Source organism: Salmo salar, chromosome ssa16, assembly GCF_905237065.1.
Source record: "Salmo salar chromosome ssa16, Ssal_v3.1, whole genome shotgun sequence".
Classification (NCBI taxonomy): Eukaryota; Metazoa; Chordata; class Actinopteri; order Salmoniformes; family Salmonidae; genus Salmo; species Salmo salar.
In genome coordinates, this window is record NC_059457.1 from 90,532,645 (window position 1) to 90,554,906 (window position 22,262).

A 22,262-nucleotide genomic window follows, 5' to 3' on the forward strand; every position below is an offset into this window, starting at 1 on the left:
GTCATAGAGACCATGTGAGGATATCATATGACAGAACCAAGCGAGTGAGTTTACAGAGAGAGGAAGAGAGAGCCTAGAACCGAGCCCTGGGGAACACCAGAGAGAGAACAGGAGGGCCTAGAACCGGGCCCTGGGGAACACCAGAGAGAGAACAGGAGGGCCTAGAACCGAGCCCTGGGGAACACCAGAGAGAGAACAGGAGGGCCTAGAACCGAGCCCTGGGGAACACCAGAGAGAGAACAGGAGGGCCTAGAACCGAGCCCTGGGGAACACCAGAGAGAGAACAGGAGGGCCTAGAACCGAGCCCTGGGGAACACCAGAGAGAGAGAACAGGAGGGCCTAGAACCGAGCCCTGGGGAACACCAGAGAGAGAACAGGAGGGCCTAGAACCGGGCCCTGGGGAACACCAGAGAGAGAACAGGAGGGCCTAGAACCGAGCCCTGGGGAACACCAGAGAGAGAACAGGAGGGCCTAGAACCGAGCCCTGGGGAACACCAGAGAGAGAACAGGAGGGCCTAGAACCGAGCCCTGGGGAACACCAGAGAGAGAACAGGAGGGCCTAGAACCGAGCCCTGGGGAACACCAGAGAGAGAACAGGAGGGCCTAGAACCGAGCCCTGGGGAACACCAGAGAGAGAACAGGAGGGCCTAGAACCGAGCCCTGGGGAACACCAGAGAGAGAACAGGAGGGCCTAGAACCGAGCCCTGGGGAACACCAGAGAGAGAACAGGAGGGCCTAGAACCGAGCCCTGGGGAACACCTGTAATTAGGAGGACCAAGTTGTTTACAAAAAGCATTAGAAAAAAAAAAAAGTTGACATAAAGCTGTTAAGAGAAAAATAGTAAAAGTAAAAATGAGAGAAACATCCACCAGGCTCCAGAGGATTCATCTTGAACCCAGTTTGGGCCCGCCAGTAAGATTAATAGGACATGGAAATGTGGAGCTCCATTACCTGGCTGCTGTGAGCCTGTGAGTATAGAGGACATTCTCCGCTAGGTTAAACCCTGATTTCTCACCGGGCCTGCAGAGTGTAAACGCTAGACTCATATTCTCCTCGTGGGGAAAGAGAACACAGACGGAATTCAAACTCCTTATTGTCAGGACTGTGCTAAGGGCTCAGACTATGCTAGTGTGCTACAGAAACCTAGCCTCTGTAAAGTAAGGCTCTGGTGTGCTGTATACAAAAATCAAGCAATCTAAAAAGACTAATCCTATTGTTCCAATGTTCAGCCCCTTGGCTTTTACTCAAAATACAATGCACTTAATTGAGGCAAGGGGAATGGGTTCTGGTACAGAAAGAACATAAGCAAACTAACTGGTATACAAAACTCTATTCCACTGTTAAATCCTGTTTGATTTAACCCCTGGTTCTTCAGTTTCACTTCATCTCAGTTTGAGTGCCGTCTGGCATGAGACTCAGACAGGCCCACGCATGCAGAGACGAGGACGTCCTATCCAATTCCAGACGGAGGTGGGTTTTTTAAAGAGGACCATGGACGTGGTAAAAAAAAAACACAAACAAAAGACTGAAACCAATCAACAATTTCCATCTGTGCATGAAAATATTGACAAGGAAAAAGGTTACTATGGTCACCCAGCGCTACAGCAGAGGAGCACAGCTACGCTGGAGGAACCAGAAGCATCAGTCAATACATCAGGCCTATAATTACCATAACATCCACAAGACAGAGCATAAAACATGTCAACCTGTCAGCGCAGAGAGCTAATGAGTTTCTAGGATTAACATTTTACAACTTTCCCATTTGGAAACAAACTACCTCTCACAAACTAAAGAGAGAGAGAGAGAGAGAGAGAGAGAAAGAGAGGAAAGGAGTGGGGAGGGATAGATAGATAAAACTGTGTCTGCCAGCCAGGCAAGAGAAGCAGCAGAGTACCCAAATGTAATATTTCTCTCCCTCAGATCAATTCAACGATTAGCCCAGCGAGTTGAGGAAGAAATATGCGCATATATACATATGACAGGATAATTGGATGCATAATTATTGAACCTAAAAAAGGGAAGGAGTAATTCCTAACTCTGCTTCAGAATACCCACAACCTGACAATTTGCAAAAGACACACTGCAGCACAACGGAGTGGACGTGTCCTCAACGGCACCCGACTCCCCTACATAGTGCACTACTTTTGAACAGAATAGGGTGCTGTTTGGGAAGCTTACCGTAGCTCCGCCCAAGCAGGGCGTACTTCAGAACCACTAAAAAGACCCAAGGCAAGTTCTGACAGCAATTATGCATTCAATGTCGTTTTTGTCAACGATCGACTCGACACGGGTGTTTTCAGAATCGCTAGACGTAAATAACCATCACGCGAAACTAAATGTGTAAGCATTCGCTTCAAGTTCTGACAGCTTTTTGTAGTCAACTATACTACACAGCGTCATCAAAGCTTTTCATGGTCCCAAAGTTGGTCCATAATTAGAAAGTTAAACTTACTGGCGAGACAGAATGTCCAACTGGGCAGCTTTCAAAGTCGCCTGGAAATATTCCAAATTAACTTGGTTACTCTCCTATTCCACACGAGAGGGCCAATCAGATCATAGAGAGGCTTGAAGAGAGCCAATCAGCAGTTGAAAGAATATGAATTGGAACCCCACTCTCAAATTTCTAGACAAACCTATGGATGTCTGACCATCCATCCGTGATATCAACACCTAAAACATCTCATACTGGTCAGGTTTCCTTCCCTTTATATTTGACATTACTCAAATATCCAATTAATGGTGGCCAATATTGAGAGATCGTGAGGCTACCCTCGCATATTTGAAATTACATGATCAATGTATGTTTAGTGGCCATGAAAAGCATGCAGTTATTTGCTGTAGGTCAGGTCATTCCCAACGTGTTTTGGCCGACATCCCCATTCTGATATCTGACAGGTTGAAAGGGGGGGGATACCTAGTCAGTTTTGGCCGACATCCCCATTATGATATCTGACAGGTTGAAAGGGGGGGATACCTAGTCAGTTTTGGCCTACAGCCCCATTCTGATATCTGACAGGGGAAAGGGGGGGATACCTAGTCAGTTTTGGCCGACATCCCCATTATGATATCTGACAGGTTGAAAGGGGGGGATACCTAGTCAGTTTTGGCCAACATCCCCATTCTGATATCTGACAGGGGAAAGGGGGGGGGATACCTAGTCAGTTTTGGCCTACATCCCCATTATGATATCTGACAGGGGAAAGGGGGGGATACCTAGGCAGTTTTGGCCTACATCCCCATTCTGATATCTGACAGGGGAAAGGGGGGGATACCTAGTCAGTTTTGGCCTACATCCCCATTATGATATCTGACAGGGGAAAGGGGGGGATACCTAGGCAGTTTTGGCCTACATCCCCATTATGATATCTGACAGGTTGAAAGGGGGGATACCTAGTCAGTTTTGGCCTACATCCCCATTCTGATATCTGACAGGGGAAAGGGGGGATACCTAGTCAGTTTTGGCCGACATCCCCATTATGATATCTGACAGGGGAAAGGGGGGGGATACCTAGTCAGTTTTGGCCGACATCCCCATTCTGATATCTGACAGGTTGAAAGGGGGGGATACCTAGTCAGTTTTGGCCGACATCCCCATTATGATATCTGACAGGTTGAAAGGGGGGGATACCTAGTCAGTTTTGGCCGACATCCCCATTATGATATCTGACAGGTTGAAAGGGGGGATACCTAGTCAGTTTTGGCCGACATCCCCATTATGATATCTGACAGGTTGAAAGGGGGGGATACCTAGGCAGTTTTGGCCTACATCCCCATTCTGATATCTGACAGGGGAAAGGGGGGGGATACCTAGGCAGTTTTGGCCTACATCCCCATTATGATATCTGACAGGGGAAACGGGGGGGATACCTAGTCAGTTGTAACAACTGAAAGCGTTCAACTGAAATGTGTCTTCCTCATTTAACCCCCAACCCCTCTGAATCAGAGAGGTGTGGGGGGCTGCCTTAATCGACATCCACGTCTTCGGCGCCCGGGGAACAGCGGGTTAACTGCCTTGTTCAGGGGCAGAACGACAGATACCTTGAACATGCAGTTATTTGATGTGGACCAGGGGTTCCCCAAGTGTTTTGGCCCACAACCCCATTTTGATATCTGAAAATCCTCACGACCCCAGCCATGTGAAAACAATTACATAATTAACAACCCATGTCTACTTTTTTTTTCATTTGGGGCTATGGCATTCAATTGAAAAACATTCTAACAGTATTTCTGATTGTCTTCTCAACTCACCATCACATACTGTTAATGTGGGGCTATGACAACAGTCAAATGCAAATTAGTCTGACAATGTATCTGATCTCACCAGCATTAATGAGATGGGTGTGGCTTGACGCACGTCAGGGGGCGTGGTCGACAACGCTCACCTCATCTCTGCTGTCACATTCTAACCTGTACCGATATTTGGTTTTAAAAGCAGACGACAACGCGGAATCCAACTTCACATAAATATGAGCTGGCGAAGTATACCATGACTTTTAAAAAAACGGTGCTTTCAAGAAAACTAAGAACTCTGGAAAAAATACGAGGTCAAATCATGACGTCAGTTTTCTACAGGTCTGTAAGTCAGAGTTCCCGAAAGAGGCCGGCGTTCCCGAAAGAGGCCGGCGTTCCCGAAAGAGGCCGGCGTTCCCGAAAGAGGCCGACGTTCCCGAAAGAGGCCGACGTTCCCGAAAGAGGCCGACGTTCCCGAGTTGAAATTCCCAGTTGGATGATCGAGACGTTTTATAGATAACGACCTATAAAGTGTTTATTTTTCTATATTTTTTGTTTGTTTACAAACATTGGAGTAAAACAAGCTTGTATTTTAGGTTCTGATTGGGGGGGTTTGTATAAGGATCCCCCCATGAGCTTCTCTTCCTGGGGTCCAGCAACATTAAGGCAGTTATATACAGTTTAAAATCATTTACACAATACATTTAGTGGGGATCAATGGTTGAACTAAGCTCAATAGACATTTATATGTTATATTCTTCAAGAATCAATGGGTTCATATCATTAAAAATAAACATTTCAAAAAAATTGATATAGCAACTGCGTCCAAAATGGCACCATACCTATTCCACACACACACACACACACACACACACACACACACACACATACACATACACACACACACACGTTCAAAAGTCCGGGGTCACTTAGAAATGTCCTTGTTTTTGAAAGAAACGCATAAAAAATGTTGTCCATTAAAATAACATCCAGTTGATCAGAAATACAGTGTAGACATTGTTAATGTTGTAAATGACTATTGTAGCTGGAAACGGCAGATTTTTAATGGATTATCTACATAGGAGTACAGAGGCCCATTATCAGCAACCATCACTCCTGTGTTCCAATGGCACGTTGTGTTAGCTAATCCAAGTTTATAATTTGAAAAGGCTAATTGATCATTAGAAAAACCTTTTGCAATTATGTTAGCACAGCTGAGAACTGTCCTGCTGATTAAAGAATCAATAAAACTGGCCTTCTTTAGATTAGTTGAGTATCTGGAGCATCAGCATTTGTGGGTTCGATTACAGGCTCAAAATGGCCAGAAACAAAGCACTTTCTTCTGAAACTCGTCAGTCTATTCTTGTTCTGAGCGATGAAGGCTATTCCATGCGAGAAATTGCCAAGAAACTGAAGATCTCGTACAACGCTGTGTAACTACTCCCTTCACAGAACAGCGCAAACTGGATCTAACCAGAATAGAAAGAGGAGTGGGAGGCACCGGAGCACAACTGAGCAAGAGGACAAGTACATTAGAGTGTCTAGTTTGAGAAACAGACGCCTCACAAGTCCTCACCTGGCAGCTTCATTAAATAATACCCGCAAAACACTAGTCTCAACGTCAACAGTGAAGAGGAGACTCCAGGATGCTGGCCTTCTAGACAGAGTTCCTCTGTCCAGTCTCAACAGTGAAGAGGTGACTCCAGGATGCTGGCCTTCTAGGCAGAGTTCCTCTGTCCAGTCTCAACAGTGAAGAGGAGACTCCAGGATGCTGGCCTTCTAGGCAGAGTTCCTCTGTCCAGTCTCAACAGTGAAGAGGAGACTCCAGGATGCTGGCCTTCTAGGCAGAGTTCCTCTGTCCAGTCTCAACAGTGAAGAGGAGACTCCAGGATGCTGGCCTTCTAGGCAGAGTTCCTCTGTCCAGTCTCAACAGTGAAGAGGAGACTCCAGGATGCTGGCCTTCTAGGCAGAGTTCCTCTGTCCAGTCTCAACAGTGAAGAGGAGACTCCAGGATGCTGGCCTTCTAGGCAGAGTTCCTCTGTCCAGTCTCAACAGTGAAGAGGTGACTCCAGGATGCTGGCCTTCTAGGCAGAGTTCCTCTGTCCAGTCTCAACAGTGAAGAGGTGACTCTGGGATGCTGGCCTTCTAGGCAGAGTTCCTCTGTCCAGTATCAACAGTGAAGAGGAGACTCCAGGATGCTGGCCTTCTAGGCAGAGTTCCTCTGTCCAGTCTCAACAGTGAAGAGGTGACTCCAGGATGCTGGCCTTCTAGGCAGAGTTCCTCTGTCCAGTCTCAACAGTGAAGAGGTGACTCTGGGATGCTGACCTTCTAGGCAGAGTTCCTCTGTCCAGTATCAACAGTGAAGAGGAGACTCCAGGATGCTGGCCTTCTAGGCAGAGTTCCTCTGTCCAGTCTCAACAGTGAAGAGGTGACTCTGGGATGCTGGCCTTCTAGGCAGAGTTCCTCTGACCAGTATCAACAGTGAAGAGGAGACTCCAGGATGCTGGCCTTCTAGGCAGAGTTCCTCTGTCCAGTCTCAACAGTGAAGAGGCGACTCCGGGATGCTGACCTTCTAGGCAGAGTTCCTCTGTCCAGTCTCAACAGTGAAGAGGTGACTCCAGGATGCTGGCCTTCTAGGCAGAGTTCCTCTGTCCAGTCTCAACAGTGAAGAGGTGACTCCAGGATGCTGGCCTTCTAGGCAGAGTTCCTCTGTCCAGTCTCAACAGTGAAGAGGAGACTCTGGGATGCTGGCCTTCTAGGCAGAGTTCCTCTGACCAGTCTCAACAGTGAAGAGGTGACTCTGGGATGCTGGCCTTCTAGGCAGAGTTCCTCTGTCCAGTCTCAACAGTGAAGAGTTGACTCCAGGATGCTGGCCTTCTAGGCAGAGTTCCTCTGTCCAGTCTCAACAGTGAAGAGGAGACTCCAGGATGCTGGCCTTCTAGGCAGAGTTCCTCTGTCCAGTCTCAACAGTGAAGAGGTGACTCCAGGATGCTGGCCTTCTAGGCAGAGTTCCTCTGTCCAGTCTCAACAGTGAAGAGGAGACTCCAGGATGCTGGCCTTCTAGGCAGAGTTCCTCTGTCCAGTCTCAACAGTGAAGAGGAGACTCCAGGATGCTGGCCTTCTAGGCAGAGTTCCTCTGTCCAGTCTCAACAGTGAAGAGGTGACTCCAGGATGCTGGCCTTCTAGGCAGAGTTCCTCTGTCCAGTCTCAACAGTGAAGAGGAGACTCCAGGATGCTGGCCTTCTAGGCAGAGTTCCTCTGACCAGTCTGTGTTCTTTCACTCATCTTAATCTTTTATTTTTATTGACCCGTCTGAGATATGGATTTTTCTTTGCAACTCTGCCTAGAAGGCCAGCATCGCCTCTTCACTGTTGACGTTGAGACACACACACACACACACACACACACAATTATATATACACACAAACATATACAGTGCACTACTAATGACCAGGGCTCCATGGTAGGCTCCGGTCAAAAGTACTGCACTATATAAGGAATAGTCTGCCATTTCAGACTCAGACAGACAGCACTCCTCCCAACTGTCCACCATTTGGACGCGTTGTTGTTGGCCACTCCGCCCCCAGAGCACGGGAAACAGAGACTCCGCCCCCAGAGCACGGGAAACACAGACTCCGCCCCCAGAGCACGGGAAACACAGACTCCGCCCCCAGAGCACGGGAAACACAGACTCCGCCCCCGAGCACGGGAAACACAGACTCCGCCCCCCAGAGCACGGAAAACACAGACTCCGCCCCCCAGAGCACGGGAAACACAGACTCCGCCCCCCAGAGCACGGGAAACACAGACTCCGCCCCCCAGAGCACGGGAAACACAGACTCCGCCCCCCAGAGCACGGGAAACACAGACTCCGCCCCCCAGAGCACGGGAAACACAGACTCCGCCCCCCAGAGCACAGGAAACACAGACTCCGCCCCCCAGAGCACAGGAAACACAGACTCCGCCCCCAGAGCACAGGAAACACAGACTCCGCCCCCAGAGCACAGGAAACACAGACTCCGCCCCCCAGAGCACAGGAAACACAGACTCCGCCCCCCCAGAGCACAGGAAACACAGACTCCGCCCCCCCAGAGCACAGTAAACACTGATGCTCTGCACCAAATGGCACCCTATTCCCTACAGTCAACTACTTTTGATGAGAACCCTGGTGGAAAGAAGTGCATAGGGTACCATTTGGGATGCTGATATTTTGTTGTCCACTCTGCACCAGAAACACCTTCAACACCGTCCACAACCTTTCTCTAACCTTCCCCCTGGCTTCTACTGCGCTGAGTCGATTCCTCCCTGAGAAGTAATGGGTTATTTAGCAGTCGACCTGCGTTTCCTGTTCCGAACGCTTCAGCAGGAAGCACCAGATGGCGCACATTATAGTCGGTCAAACTACAAAATGTACATTTTTTGCGACCTTCCCTACCTTCCTTCCTTCCTTCCTTCCTTCCTTAACCCCCCCGGGTAAACAGTGTACACACACACACACACACACACACACACACACACACACACACACACACACACACACACACACACACACACAGCGGTGGTTACTGGAGTCAGAGTCAACCATGCAACCCCCCCCATCAGTCTTACTTCATTAAGGGAAGTCAAAGCAAATTGACGTGGTTTATTATAAACATGTAGTGGCTGGATCGATGAGGGAAGCACTCCGCAAATTGGAAATGACCTCGTTTAGTAAAGTAGGAAAAAAAGAGCAGCGTTTTGACAGCTTGATTAGTTTGACAGTAATAATTGAAGGTAGCAGTTCCAGAAGTACCACCTGTTAGCCACTAGAGGGACAGGAGAGGCAATTCATTTATTTTACCTCCTTTTTCTCCCCAATTTTCACTATTTGCTCATCACCGCAATTCCCTCACGGGCTCGGGAGAGGCGAAGGTGGAGTCACGGGTCCTCCGAAACATGATCCCCCTAACCGCGCTCCTTAAACACCCGCCAGCTTAACCCAGAAGCCAGCCGCACCAATGTGTCAGAGGAAACAGCGTTCAAATGGCGACCGGGGGGGGGGCAGCCTGCAGGCACAAGGCGTGATGAGCCAAGTAAAGTCCAACCGGCCAAACCCTCACCCTCACCCTGGGGCGGGATGTAGCCTAGTGGTTAGAGGGGGGAGGCAGGTAGCCTAGGGGTTAGAGCGTTGGACTAGTAACTGAAAGGTTGCTAGATCGAATCCCTGAGCTGACAAGGTAAAAATCTGTCATTCCTGCCCTTGAACAGGCAGTTAACCCACTGTTCCCTGGTAGGCCGTCATTGTAAAATAAGAATTTGTTCTTAACTGACTTGCCTACTTAAAGGTAAACAATAAATAAATACACAGGAGGCAGATGGTTGGAGTCTTAAAATGTTTAATAACCCGGACGACGCTGAGCCAAATTATACGCCGCCCTATGGCACAGCCCGGCTAATGAAGCCGGGTCTGTAGTAACGCCTGTATTCCAACGTATAGGGAGAAATGTACTGATTGAATGCTAATCCGTTTCAAACTATCGTGTTGTACATATCTAATTAACCACTATGGTTAGATTTTGAACAGTTGTGAACTTGGCTTAGCCCCAAGACAATACTTTAATCTTTCTCATCACATCTCATTAAATACTTCAAAAAAAGCTAACGTGGCTGTCATAGCAACGCTATGATACAGTATCAAAGAGCTCCAGGAGTCACGTAACATCAGCAGAACTAAGTTATTAATTCAATACATAATGATATGATGGGTATGTCTGACATCTCCAACACCAGGGAGACGCAGCAGAGAGGGAGACGCAGCAGAGAGAGAGACGCAGCAGAGAGAGAGACGCAGCAGAGAGAGAGAGAGAGAGAGAGAGAGAGAGACGCAGCAGAGAGAGAGAGAGAGGGAGACGCAGCAGAGAGAGAGAGAGAGAGAGAGAGAGAGAGAGAGAGACAGAGAGAGAGACAGAGAGAGAGACACCCACAGGCCCTCATTACTCCGCAGACACGCAAAGAACTCTGGTGAATCTAGAATCAACTAATGAAAACACTAAGTTATGAGTCACAACTTCAAAATGGCACCCTATACCCCAGGGCTGGGACCCTATACCCCAGGGCTGGGACCCTATACCCCAGGGCTGGGACCCTATACCCCAGGGCTGGGACCCTATACCCCAGGGCTGGGACCCTATACCCCAGGGCTGGGACCCTATACCCCAGGGCTGGGACCATACCAGTACCAGCAACACTCGTTTGTTTCCTTGCCGCGATACTAAAACACCAAGCGATGTAACTTGTTTTTGTTGGAAACAAACGTCACTATGATGTCATCCAGGGAGACCTTATGTTTATTATCTAATCTGGAGCACAACAGGTTACTGAAGGACTAAAGAGAAGAGATACTGGTATCACAGCCCCAATACACCCTACACAGTGGACTACTATGGAGATACACAGCCCTAATACACCCTACACAGTGGACTACTATGGAGATACACAGCCCTAATACACCCTACACAGTGGACTACTATGGAGATACACAGCCCTAATACACCCTACACAGTGGACTACTATGGAGATACACAGCCCTAATACACCCTGCACAGTGGACTACTATGGAGATACACAGCCCTAATACACCCTACACAGTGGACTACTATGGAGATACACAGCCCTAATACACCCTGCACAGTGGACTACTATGGAGATACACAGCCCTAATACACCCTACACAGTGGACTACTATGGAGATACACAGCCCTAATACACCCTACACAGTGGACTACTATGGAGATACACAGCCCTAATACACCCTACACAGTGGACTACTATGGAGATACACAGCCCTAATACACCCTACACAGTGGACTACTATGGAGATACACAGCCCTAATACACCCTACACAGTGGACTACTATGGAGATACACAGCCCTAATACACCCTACACAGTGGACTACTATGGAGATACACAGCCCTAATACACCCTGCACAGTGGACTACTATGGAGATACACAGCCCTAATACACCCTACACAGTGGACTACTATGGAGATACACAGCCCTAATACACCCTACACAGTGGACTACTATGGAGATACACAGCCCTAATACACCCTGCACAGTGGACTACTATGGAGATACACAGCCCTAATACACCCTGCACAGTGGACTACTATGGAGATACACAGCCCTAATACACCCTACACAGTGGACTACTATGGAGATACACAGCCCTAATACACCCTGCACAGTGGACTACTATGGAGATACACAGCCCTAATACACCCTACACAGTGGACTACTATGGAGATACACAGCCCTAATACACCCTACACAGTGGACTACTATGGAGATACACAGCCCTAATACACCCTACACAGTGGACTACTATGGAGATACACAGCCCTAATACACCCTGCACAGTGGACTACTATGGAGATACACAGCCCTAATACACCCTACACAGTGGACTACTATGGAGATACACAGCCCTAATACACCCTACACAGTGGACTACTATGGAGATACACAGCCCTAATACACCCTGCACAGTGGACTACTATGGCGATACACAGCCCTAATACACCCTGCACAGTGGACTACTATGGAGATACACAGCCCTAATACACCCTACACAGTGGACTACTATGGAGATACACAGCCCTAATACACCCTACACAGTGGACTACTATGGAGATACACAGCCCTAATACACCCTGCACAGTGGACTACTATGGAGATACACAGCCCTAATACACCCTACACAGTGGACTACTATGGAGATACACAGCCCTAATACACCCTGCACAGTGGACTACTATGGAAATACACAGCCCTAATACACCCTACACAGTGGACTACTATGGAGATACACAGCCCTAATACACCCTGCACAGTGGACTACTATGGAGATACACAGCCCCAATACACCCTACACAGTGGACTACTATGGAGATACACAGCCCTAATACACCCTACACAGTGGACTACTATGGAGATACACAGCCCTAATACACCCTACACAGTGGACTACTATGGAGATACACAGCCCCAATACACCCTGCACAGTGGACTACTATGGAGATACACAGCCCTAATACACCCTACACAGTGGACTACTATGGAGATACACAGCCCTAATACACCCTACACAGTGGACTACTATGGAGATAGACAGCCCTAATACACCCTACACAGTGGACTACTATGGAGATACACAGCCCTAATACACCCTACACAGTGGACTACTATGGAGATAGACAGCCCTAATACACCCTACACAGTGGACTACTATGGAGATACACAGCCCTAATACACCCTACACAGTGGACTACTATGGAGATACACAGCCCTAATACACCCTACACAGTGGACTACTATGGAGATACACAGCCCTAATACACCCTACACAGTGGACTACTATGGAGATACACAGCCCTAATACACCCTACACAGTGGACTACTATGGAGATACACAGCCCTAATACACCCTACACAGTGGACTACTATGGAGATACACAGCCCTAATACACCCTGCACAGTGGACTACTATGGAGATACACAGCCCTAATACACCCTACACAGTGGACTACTATGGAGATACACAGCCCTAATACACCCTACACAGTGGACTACTATGGAGATACACAGCCCTAATACACCCTGCACAGTGGACTACTATGGAGATACACAGCCCTAATACACCCTACACAGTGGACTACTATGGAGATACACAGCCCTAATACACCCTACACAGTGGACTACTATGGAGATACACAGCCCTAATACACCCTACACAGTGGACTACTATGGAGATACACAGCCCTAATACACCCTGCACAGTGGACTACTATGGAGATACACAGCCCTAATACACCCTACACAGTGGACTACTATGGAGATACACAGCCCTAATACACCCTACACAGTGGACTACTATGGAGATACACAGCCCTAATACACCCTGCACAGTGGACTACTATGGAGATACACAGCCCTAATACACCCTACACAGTGGACTACTATGGAGATACACAGCCCTAATACACCCTGCACAGTGGACTACTATGGAGATACTGGTATCACAGCCCCAATACACCCTGCACAGTGGACTACTATGGAGATACACAGCCCTAACACACCCTACACAGTGGACTACTATGGAGATACACAGCCCTAATACACCCTGCACAGTGGACTACTATGGAGATACACAGCCCTAATACACCCTACACAGTGGACTACTATGGAGATACACAGCCCTAATACACCCTGCACAGTGGACTACTATGGAGATACACAGCCCTAATACACCCTGCACAGTGGACTACTATGGAGATACACAGCCCTAATACACCCTGCACAGTGGACTACTATGGAGATACACAGCCCCAATACACCCTACACAGTGGACTACTATGGAGATACACAGCCCTAATACACCCTGCACAGTGGACTACTATGGAGATACACAACCCTAATACACCCTACACAGTGGACTACTATGGACCAGGCCCCCTGGGGTGATAGGTCAAGTTATGCCTCAGAGTTACAATACGAACAAAGAAGCAGCATATAGTGAGAACAGATCTACAGAATGAATCTCTCCCCCTCCATTTACCGTGAAACTTCAATTAAAATGGCGAGTGTCAATCCCTTTTAATAGTCGGGCAACAGCACACATTTATGCAAATAAACGCCTGAAATTGTCTGTGGCGAATGTAAGAACTGCCTAAAAAAATAAAAATGCGGTCAAAGAGGAGAATCATTATTCTGTTAAGGACTGTATTTTATATTTTCTTTACGGTGTGTAAATGATAACACATTGGTGCAGGAAATGAAGAACTTCAAAATGATGGAAGTGAATGCTGGAATTAAACATATAACTGTACAAATGAGCAAAAGCTATGTGCATTGAGGAAATAGAGGCCTGGCTCAAATAGAAGCCTGTTGTGTTCAGTGATTTAAGCAAATCAACACCAGGGCTATTAATTCAAGTTTTACAGTAAGTAAAGGGAAACCTCAAGGTGGGAGGGTAATATACACAGCTAGAGGTACATGTCATGTCTTTTATGTTCATTTAATTATACCAGGTCAGTTGACTGACAACACATTCTCATTTACAGCAACGACCTGGGAGACAGTTACAGGGGAGAGGAGGAGGAGGGGGGGGGTGAATGAATGAATGAGCCAATTGTAAACTGGGGATGATTAGGTGACCGTGATGGTATGAGGGCCAGATTGGGAATTTAGCCAGGACACCGGGGTTAACACCCCTACTCTTACGATAAGTGCCATGGGATCTTTTAGTGACCACAGAGAGTCAGGAAACCCGTTTAACATCCCATCAGAAAGACGGCACCCTACACAGGGCATTGAGATATTTTTTTTTTAGACCAGAGGAAAGAGTGCCTCCTACTGGCCCTCCAACACCACTTCCAGCAGCATCTGGTCACCCATCCAGGGACCAACCAGGACCAACCCTGCTTAGCTTCAAAAGATAAGCCAGCAGTGGGATGCAGGGTGGTATACTGCTGGCATTGCAAACTAAAGCTATACAATCTACAATCTATGAATAAGTTCCAAATGACATTCTACTCCCTGTATAAAACGGGTCCCTATGGGCCCTGGTCAAATGACATTCTACTCCCTGTATAAAACGGGTCCCTATGGGCCCTGGTCAAATGACATTCTACTCCCTGTATAAAACGGGTCCCTATGGGCCCTGGTCAAATGACATTCTACTCCCTGTATAAAACGGGTCCCTATGGGCCCTGGTCAAATTACATTCTACTCCCTGTATAAAACGGGTCCCTATGGGCCCTGGTCAAATGACATTCTACTCCCTGTATAAAACGGGTCCCTATGGGCCCTGGTCAAATGACATTCTACTCCCTGTATAAAACGGGTCCCTATGGGCCCTGGTCAAATGACATTCTACTCCCTGTATAAAACGGGTCCCTATGGGCCCTGGTCAAATGACATTCTACTCCCTGTATAAAACGGGTCCCTATGGGCCCTGGTCAAATGACACTAAATAAGGACAAGGTGTTATTTGAGACTAAAGCTGTAAAATCTATTTAAGCAACATGTCACGGGGGGGTGTGGTATATGACCAATAATAACAGGAGCTATAATAAGGGGCGGGGCTGATAGACGGGTGCTATAATAAGGGGCGGGGCAGAGAGACGGGCGCTATAATAAGGGGCGGGGCTGAGAGACGGCGCTATAATAAGGGGCGGGGCTGCGAGACGGCGCTATAATAAGGGGCGGGGCTGAGAGACGGCGCTATAATAAGGGGCGGGGCTGATAGACGGGTGCTATAATAAGGGGCGGGGCAGAGAGACGGGCGCTATAATAAGGGGCGGGGCTGAGAGACGGCGCTATAATAAGGGGCGGGGCTGAGAGACGGGCGTTATAATAAGGGGCGGGGCAGATAGACGTGAGCTATAATAAGGGGCGGGGCTGACAGACAGGCGCTATAATAAGGGGCGGGGCTGACAGACAGGCGCTATAATAAGGGGCGGGGCTGACAGACAGGCGCTACAATAAGGGGCGGGGCTGACAGACAGGCGCTACAGTAAGGGGCGGGGCTGACAGACAGGCGCTACAGTAAGGGGCGGGTCTGACAGACAGGCGCTACAATAAGGGGCGGGTCTGACAGACAGGCGCTACAATAAGGGGCGGGTCTGACAGACAGGCGCTATAATAAGGGGCGGGTCTGACAGACAGGCGCTATAATAAGGGGCGGGTCTGACAGACAGGCAGTATAATAAGGGGCGGGTCTGACAGACAGGCGCTATAATAAGGGGCGGGTCTGACAAACAGGCGCTATAATAAGGGGCGGGTCTGACAGACAGGCGCTATAATAAGGGGCGGGTCTGACAAACAGGCGCTATAATAAGGGGCGGGTCTGACAGACAGGCGCTATAATAAGGGGCGGGTCTGACAGACAGGCTTGAGCCGTGAGACACATTTGACACTAGTACCCAATGTAACACATCCTAGTACCCAATGTAACACATCCTAGTACCCAATGTAACACATCCTAGTACGGAATGTAAAACATCCTAGTACCGAATGTAACACATCCTAGTACCGAATGTAACACATCCTAGTACCGGATGTGTAGTACCGAATGTAACACATCCTAGTACCGGATGTAACACATCCTAGTACTGAATGTAACACAAATGATAATATGTAAAAGGTACACAAGTTTGGTTTACCGTGAAACGCTATAGAGTGGTGTCCATGTCAATGCCAGAAATGAACGAACTTCCCACAGTGATGCTGCCAGTGCCTGTTCCATGGCTGACAGACTTTACCCAGAGACGACAGTCTCATCCAGGTCTCTGGCTGCGTCTTAAATTTACATTTACATTACATTTACATTTAAGTCATTTAGCAGACGCTCTTATCCAGAGCGACTTACAGATTGGTGCATTCACCTTATAATATCCAGTGGAACAACCACTTTACAATAGTGCATCTAAATCTTTTAAGGGGGGGGGGTAGAAGGATTACTTTATCCTATCCCAGGTATTCCTTGAAGAGGTGGGGTTTCAGGTGTCTCCGGAAGGTGGTGATTGACTCCGCTGTCCTGGCGTCGTGAGGGAGCTTGTTCCACCATTGGGGTGCCAGAGCAGCGAACAGTTTTGACTGGGCTGAGCGGGAACTGTGCTTCCTCAGAGGTAGGGGGGCCAGCAGGCCAGAGGTGGATGAACGCAGTGCCCTTTTTTGGGTGTAGGGCCTGATCAGAGCCTGAAGGTATGGAGGTGCCGTTCCCTTCACAGCTCCGTAGGCAAGCACCATGGTCTTGTAGTGGATGCGAGCTTCAACTGGAAGCCAGTGGAGAGAGCGGAGGAGCGGGGTGACGTGAGAGAACTTGGGAAGGTTGAACACCAGACGGGCTGCGGCGTTCTGGATGAGTTGTAGGGGTTTAATGGCACAGGCAGGGAGCCCAGCCAACAGCGAGTTGCAGTAATCCAGACGGGAGATGACAAGTGCCTGGATTAGGACCTGCGCCGCTTCCTGTGTGAGGCAGGGTCGTACTCTGCGAATGTTGTAGAGCATGAACCTACAGGATCGGATCACCGCCTTGACGTTAGTGGAGAACGACAGGGTGTTGTCCAGGATCACGCCAAGGTTCTTAGCACTCTGGGAGGAGGACACAAGGGAGTTGTCAACCGTGATGGCGAGATCATGGAACGGGCAGTCCTTCCCCGGGAGGAAGATGTTGAATTAAATGACTGTGGACCCTAGTCAAAAGTAGTGCACTATGTAGGAAATGAAACAGGAAGCCATTTTGGATGCAGACTCCACTCTCCATCAGAGACTCAAGGTCTCCAACCAGTCTCTCCAAGGCTCACCGCCACCAGCCTCACCGCCACCAGCCTCACCGCCACCAGCCTCACCATCTGCAAGACCTCCAGTCCTGGCCAACAAGATACTTAACAGACCCAAGGACTGAGAGAAGGAGAGGAGGGAGACTAACAAACTGCCTGATATCCATAAGATCCCTAAAGCTCTGACGAAGATAGAAAAAAAAAGTGTGTTGTCTCAACACCAGTATCGACATACTAGGAAGTAAGGAAGGAAACAAAACATGAAGCGGATTAGATTCCTTGAGCAAAACCGTCCTGATGTTGGAAGAAACAGCCTCATGTTGTCACCCAGAGTCACATGTGTATTTTGCCAGGCTATATCGTAGTCTCTCGATTCTGGTGTCGTGAAAACAAGATCCTTAAGGCAACAATATCTCGGGGTGTGACGGTCATGGGATTTTGGATGATGGTAATTGGCCAGCCAAAATGGCCGCCGTCATCGTAATAACCCTTTCGAATAGCGAAACGTTTAAATACAATTAAATATTCATTACATTTCTATGTGGGCTGCTGCTAAAAAAACAGGGAAAGGGGGGGCGTCGCCTAGGCAACCGAATACTTGTTTCCTACAACGCCTTGTTCGTTTCATCCCGTTGTTAAGACTCCGATGTCACTGCAGAAACGGACTCAACCACACGAATACCCAGCTGCCTCGTCTTCAGTAAGCTGTTCACTCCAAAAAAATATACATTTATAATAATAACTTAACGGTTATGTGGCTGGTTATTTTATTTTCATTGTCTTCCATAACCATGGGTTACACATCATACGCTCAAATTATGACAGCCCTGACAATATCCACCAACCACTTACTCAGAAATGTCAATATTGCAACTACAATGTTCCCTTCCCCCACTGTGACAGAACGAACAGAGCTTTTTCCCCACTTAGTTCAGCTTTGAGAGCGCATGGGGGAATAACAATCCACATTGCAGGTAGCCAGCAGGACGGATGCTTCAGCAGCCTGATCATCAGTCCAAATTATATTAAACCTGCTGAACTTCCAAGAAACAAGAGAGAGAAGTTGGATGAAATAATAACAGCCAGCGAAACGCAGGTATCCAATTAACTAGGAGACCAGAGAAAACAAACGGTGGAACACGGTCCCAAACGGCAGCCTATTCTCTATATATAGTGCACTACTTTTTGACCAGAGCCCTATAGGTAGAGCACCATTTGGGACACATCCTAAAGGTGTAACACAGCGGGCCTCAGAGGTAAAATAGACAGAAAACCAGACTGCAGATACAGAGAGGCATAACCCATCGGCGAGGTAGGCCGTATTAATGGCATAACCCATTGGCGAGGTAGGTCGCGTTATTGGCTGAAACCATAGGCGAGGTAGGCCGCGTTATTGGCTGAAACCATAGGCGAGGTAGGTCGCGCTATTGGCTGAAACCATCAGCGAGGTAGGTCGCGCTATTGGCTGAAACCATTTCGGCGAGGTAGGTCGCGTTATTGGCTGAAACCATTCGTCGAGGTAGGTCATGCTATTGGCTGAAACCATTCGGCGAGGTAGGTCGCGCTATTGGCTGAAACCATTGGCGAGGTAGGTCGCGCTATTGGCTGAAACCATTCGGCGAGGTAGGTCGCGCTATTGGCTGAAACCATTGGCGAGGTAGGTCGCGTTATTGGCTGAAACCATAGGCGAGGTAGGCCGCGTTACTGGCTGAAACCATTCGGCGAGGTAGGTCACGCTATTGGCTGAAACCATTCGGCGAGGTAGGTCGCGCTATTGGCTGAAACCATTGGCGAGGTAGGTCGCGTTATTGGCTGAAACCATAGGCGAGGTAGGCCGCGTTACTGGCTGAAACCATTGGTGAGGTAGGCCGCGTTATTGGCTGAAACCATTGGCGAGGTAGGTCGCGTTAACGGCCTAAAGTATTGGTTGGTTGGTCATATTGTTGTTTGTGTCCCCTCCAGAGAAGAGCAGGGAGATGGTTGGACTCTCATTAAGGGGGTAGTATGCAGCATGTGTGTGTGTGTGTGTGTGTGTGTGTGTGTGTGTGTGTGTGTGTGTGTGTAGTATTTCCTCTGGAAGAATGTGTAGCAGTGGGGGGGCTGAGAAGCTCAGTTCTGGTGCCTTTTTAAAATAACATTCTACTCGAAAATGAATGAAAATAATAAAACAATGCTGACACCATCTAAAATCTAAATTCCATCTCCACAAATGACATCACATTGGGCCATACATACAGCCTATGGGCCATGTCATTCAGGTATGCTGTAACATCATATTGGGCCATACATACAGCCTATGGGCCATGTCATTCAGGTATGCTGTAACATCATATTGGGCCATACATACAGCCTATGGGCCATGTCATTCAGGTATGCTGTAACATCATATTGGGCCATGTCATTCAGGTATGCTGTAACATCATATTGGGCCATACATACAGCCTATGGGCCATGTCATTCAGGTATGCTGTAACATCATATTGGGCCATGTCATTCAGGTATGCTGTAACATCATATTGGGCCATACATACAGCCTATGGGCCATGTCATTCAGGTATGCTGTAACATCATATTGGGCCATACATACAGCCTATGGGCCATGTCATTCAGGTATGCTGTAACATCATATTGGGCCATACATACAGCCTGTGGGCCATGTCATTCAGGTATGCTGTAACATCATATTGGGCCATACATACAGCCTATGGGCCATGTCATTCAGGTATGCTGTAACATCATATTGGGCCATACATACAGCCTATGGGCCATGTCATTCAGGTATGCTGTAACATCATATTGGGCCATGTCATTCAGGTATGCTGTAACATCATATTGGGCCATACATACAGCCTATGGGCCATGTCATTCAGGTATGCTGTAACATCATATTGGGCCATACATACAGCCTATGGGCCATGTCATTCAGGTATGCTGTAACATCATATTGGGCCATGTCATTCAGGTATGCTGTAACATCATATTGGGCCATACATACAGCCTATGGGCCATGTCATTCAGGTATGCTGTAACATCATATTGGGCCATGTCATTCAGGTATGCTGTAACATCATATTGGGCCATACATACAGCCTATGGGCCATGTCATTCAGGTATGCTGTAACATCATATTGGGCCATACATACAGCCTATGGGCCATGTCATTCAGGTATGCTGTAACATCATATTGGGCCATACATACAGCCTGTGGGCCATGTCATTCAGGTATGCTGTAACATCATATTGGGCCATACATACAGCCTATGGGCCATGTCATTCAGGTATGCTGTAACATCATATTGGGCCATACATACAGCCTATGGGCCATGTCATTCAGGTATGCTGTAACATCATATTGGGCCATACATACAGCCTATGGGCCATGTCATTCAGGTATGCTGTAACATCATATTGGGCCATACATACAGCCTATGGGCCATGTCATTCAGGTATGCTGTAACATCATATTGGGCCATACATACAGCCTGTGGGCCATGTCATTCAGGTATGCTGTAACATCATATTGGGCCATACATATAGCCTATGGGCCATGTCATTCAGGTATGCTGTAACATCATATTGGGCCATACATACAGCCTGTGGGCCATGTCATTCAGGTATGCTGTAACATCATATTGGGCCATACATACAGCCTATGGGCCATGTCATTCAGGTATGCTGTAACATCATATTGGGCCATACATACAGCCTATGGGCCATGTCATTCAGGTATGCTGTAACATCATATTGGGCCATACATACAGCCTATGGGCCATGTCATTCAGGTATGCTGTAACATCATATTGGGCCATACATACAGCCTATGGGCCATGTCATTCAGGTATGCTGTAACATCATATTGGGCCATACATACAGCCTATGGGCCATGTCATTCAGGTATGCTGTAACATCATATTGGGCCATACATACAGCCTATGGGCCATGTCATTCAGGTATGCTGTAACATCATATTGGGCCATACATACAGCCTATGGGCCATGTCATTCAGGTATGCTGTAACATCATATTGGGCCATACATACAGCCTATGGGCCATGTCATTCAGGTATGCTGTAACATCATATTGGGCCATACATACAGCCTATGGGCCATGTCATTCAGGTATGCTGTAACATCATATTGGGCCATGCATATAGCCTATGGGCCATGTCATTCAGGTATGCTGTAACATCATATTGGGCCATACATACAGCCTATGGGCCATGTCATTCAGGTATGCTGTAACATCATATTGGGCCATACATATAGCCTATGGGCCATGTCATTCAGGTATGCTGTAACATCATATTGGGCCATACATACAGCCTATGGGCCATGTCATTCAGGTATGCTGTAACATCATATTGGGCCATACATACAGCCTATGGGCCATGTCATTCAGGTATGCTGTAACATCATATTGGGCCATACATACAGCCTATGGGCCATGTCATTCAGGTATGCTGTAACATCATATTGGGCCATACATATAGCCTATGGGCCATGTCATTCAGGTATGCTGTAACATCATATTGGGCCATACATATAGCCTATGGGCCATGTCATTCAGGTATGCTGTAACATCATATTGGGCCATACATATAGCCTATGGGCCATGTCATTCAGGTATGCTGTAACATCATATTGGGCCATGTCATTCAGGTATGCTGTAACATCATATTGGGCCATACATATAGCCTATGGGCCATGT

The 22,262-nt window shown here is 47.9% G+C and overlaps 1 protein-coding gene and 1 long non-coding RNA gene across 2 annotated transcripts in view; one reads left to right on the plus strand and one right to left on the minus strand.

Annotated features, from left to right (window-relative positions):
- LOC106574944 (protein diaphanous homolog 3) overlaps nt 1–22,262 on the minus strand; it is a gene marked incomplete at its 3' end in the record, with an annotated part of 688,081 nt that overhangs the window by 635,185 nt on the left and 30,634 nt on the right. The gene's annotated exons all lie outside the window — the stretch shown is intronic.
- Nucleotides 19,947–20,594, plus strand: LOC123727917 (uncharacterized). Its single transcript, XR_006759880.1, has 4 exons — nt 19,947–20,017; nt 20,054–20,165; nt 20,370–20,481; nt 20,518–20,594. It is a non-coding gene; the product is annotated as an uncharacterized lncRNA (long non-coding RNA).